This window comes from Cnephaeus nilssonii (genome assembly GCF_951640355.1).
Source record: "Cnephaeus nilssonii genome assembly, chromosome: 1".
Lineage (NCBI taxonomy): Eukaryota > Metazoa > Chordata > Mammalia > Chiroptera > Vespertilionidae > Cnephaeus > Cnephaeus nilssonii.
Genome location: NC_137072.1, coordinates 106097634 through 106101145, shown reverse-complemented (window position 1 = coordinate 106101145; position 3512 = coordinate 106097634). Strand labels below are relative to the sequence as shown.

The 3512-nt window shown below is 53.1% G+C and overlaps 1 pseudogene across 1 annotated transcript; it reads left to right on the top strand.

The window, feature by feature from the left end:
• The first annotated feature begins 368 nt into the window (after positions 1–368).
• On the top strand, positions 369–858 carry LOC307098817 (jun dimerization protein 2-like; annotated as a pseudogene). Its single transcript has one exon. The product of its transcript is annotated as a jun dimerization protein 2-like (transcript).
• Positions 859–3512: the final 2654 nt, after the last annotated feature.

Below are 3512 nucleotides of genomic sequence, written 5' to 3'. Positions count from 1 at the left end.
GGTTGGGGGGCGATTAGGCAGGCCTGCAAGCGATTGGAGGGATCAGGTAGGCAGATTAGCGACTGGGGGATCAGGTAGGCAGGCAAGCGGTTGGGGCGATCAGGTAGGCAGGCGAGTGGTTAGGGGCAATGAGGCAGGAAGGCAGAGCCCCATGATCGATTACCTCAAAGAGGGACACCCAGGCCACAGCCTGTGGGAGGGATGCTAGGCGGCTGCGATGGAAGGCACTGGCAGCAGTGGACGCCGCAGGGCGGGGCTGGCGCCACGGCGGCTCCTGAGTGGGCATGGCGCCTGCAGCCTGGCCTAGGACCCAGGTTCATAGCCTCTCCCTGTGGCTTCTGTAGGGCTGGACTGCCACTCCTCCTGCTATGATGCCTGGGCAGATCCTGAACCCTTCCATGACTGCGGGCTCTCTGCCAGGGCTCGCCCCCCTGGCCGGACTCCCCAGCTCAGCCCTGACTACAGAGGAGCTGAAATACGCCGACATCCACACACTGGGGCCATGATCACCCCTTTGCACTTCCTGGAGGTGAACCTGGACAAGAGGCCTCCCTCAGCCTGTGAAAAGTGAGCTAGACGAGGAAGAGGAGCAGAGGAAAGGCGCTGGGAAAAGAACAAAGTGGCGGCAGCCCCATGCCGGAACAAGAAGAAGGAGCAGAGTTTCTGCAGCGGGAATCTGAGTGGCTGGATCTTATGAATGCGGAGCTGAAAACCCAGATGGAGGAGCTGAAGCAGGAGGGGCAGCAGCTCATCCTGATGCTCAACCGGCATGGCCCCACCAGCATTGTCAGGACCGACAGCATTAAGACCCCCGACTCAGAAGGCAAGCCACTGCTGGAGCAGCTGGAGAAGAAGTGACCATGGGCTGGGAGGAGTAAAAGGAGGAGGAGGAGATGAGGAGAGGGAGAAGGAGGAGGGTCCCAGAGGGCTCTTCCTTGCTGCATGAAAAACTCTTCAATGAGGCTCAGCACAGCCAGCATCAGCCAGGCTTTTTTATGAAACTCAGATCAGCCACACCAGGGGAAGAAACCCAGGCTGATGAACCCAGGACCTAGTGCTGAGACCAAAGTAGTCCTGAGGGGGTCAGGCTGTTCTGCCTGGGGCCACGCATGCAGGAAGCAGGACAGAGGCGCTGGGCCTGAGAGACGCCCAACCAGGCAGCTGTGGGCACTTCTCCGGCCTCTCCGCCAGGGCACCCACCCAAAGGACCGCCGAGCAGCCAGGAAAAGCCATGAGTTGCAACCAAAATTAGGCTGAGTACGGAACTCAGAGTGAAACTACAATCTGCCTGCCCCCAGCCCTGACCCTGACCCTGACCCTGATCCTGACGCAAGGCTGGAGAAGAACACAGTGTCAGGCCCTACTGTACCCACCCACTGTGGTCCAGCTCAGTCCTGCCCAGAGTGGCAGCCAGGGTGCAACCTCACTGGCCCTGCTGGAGTTGCTGTGGGCACGAGGCATGGGCACCCTTCCAAAGCATATTCTCACCAAATGTTTACAGACTGGCTGTCCTGACAGGGCTTTCAACTGCACGTGTTTTTTATACTTTCTTTGCTTTTAATATTTTTTACCAAAAAAAAAAAGATTTTATACAAGCGATATATAAATGGATTTCTATAATCACTCAATGTGATACAGTATAAATATGCTATGGTTTGTTTGTTATGAACAGACATTCAGCAGTTATGGCTGTTGTGTGTAACTCCTAAGTACTGTAGTCTCTGGGTGTTTGGTGGTGGCAGGGGCAGGGGTGCAGTGCATTTCCATCCTGGTAAACCCTTCATAGTACTCAGTTCTGTATCTCTCAGTAAACATTATTCTTGAAAGAAAAAAAGAAAGAAAGAAAGAAAGAAAGAAAGAAAGAAAGAAAGAAAGAAAGAGAAAGAAAGAAGAAAAGAAAAGAAAAGAAAAGAAAAGAAAAGAAAAGAAAAGAAAAGAAAAGAAAAGAAAAGAAAAGAAAAGAAAAGAAAGAAAAGAAAGGAAGGGAGGCCCAGGCCACCGACTGGTGATACTGTAGCAGGTGTGTGGCTGGCCAGCAATCACCCCACAGAGGGAGGCCCAGGCAAGCCAAGCCATCACACCCCATGCCTGTCACCTGCAGAGGGAGGTGACTGGTGGCAGGGGAGGGGGGAGCAGCGCTGCACAGATGGGAAGCAGTGGTAGCAGCAGGGGGTGGGGCCAACTGCCTGCAGCTGGGGGAAGGAAAGCCCCAATAGGCCCTGATCTCAGGCCAGTCTTAGGGACCCTACCTGAGGGGTCCCGGTTTGTGAGAGGGTGCAGGCTGGGCTGAGGGATCCCCCTGAGTGCATGAATTTTCATGCACAGGTCCTCTAGTCTTCTATAACAAACTAGAGGCCCAGTGTACAAAATGCATATAACAAACTAGAGGCCCGGTGCGTGAAATTTGTGCACAGTGCATTCCCTAAGCCTGGCCAGCGATTGAAGCGCTAGTGTCTGGCATGGAAGGGCAGGTCCCAGCTGACCTCTGGGCCCTGGGCAGCAGCTGGGCCCCTGGGCCCCCATGCACCCCCCTCCACCTGAGTCATCGAGCCCCTGCCCAGCTCCCTCAGTGCCTGGGAGCCAGGCAGCAGCCCCACCCCACTTGCCACCACTGCTGGTTGCCATCTGCAGGGCAATCGGGCCCCACTCACACCCGCCTTGGCCTGATGCTGCCTGCTCACCTGCTCCACCATTGCACCGTGGTCCCGTTCTCATCAGGGCCCATCAGGGCTGGCAGCGCCTCCACTGCCACCCATTGCCAGCACCATGTCGCCGATGACCACCATGGTCCGCGCCACCCCCTGGTGATCAGCGCATGTCATAGCGAGCAGTCGAACTCCCAGTCAAGGGGACAATTTGCATATTAGGCTTTTATTATATAGGATGATGATAGAGGAAGAAACAGTGATTTCAGTGAGAATTCCAAACCATGGCCCAGGATATCAGAAGGAGAAGGAACTTAAGAATGGATTTCATTAAAGAATTACTGGTCTACCTCTATTTTATTGTTATGTTGTCATAAAGAATATTTCCATATGGTTGCCTACTCGGTGTCCTCTTAAAAAGTTTCTTTATTTCAATCATGTGGGATTTTATTTCTCTCCCAACAGTGTGAAAAAGAATGTAGTTTTCACAGGGCTCCTTTTCTTACTGCCTCTTTGTTTAAAGAATCTACCACCACAAGGTAAATCAACACAATGAGAGTATGAAGCTTTGAAAACTAACAAAGTTCTCAGTAAAAATAGTCGCTTTTCTCGAAGACTTTATTCCATGCCGATAGTTCCTGAAGCCCCATGTTAATTCCTTCCTTTCCTTTGAATTTACCAACTTCGTTTTCCTTTCAACCTCTGTGAGGTGGTTTACAAATAATTTGCTTGTTTGCCTGCAGATCAATTCCTCACCTTCCCCCCTGCCCCCACTCTGAGTTACATGGGTGGCAACGTCCTGCCAACCTGGGGTCTCCAGTGGGAAGCACAGGAGACAGAAGAGCAGGAGGGAGACAGAGGCAGTGC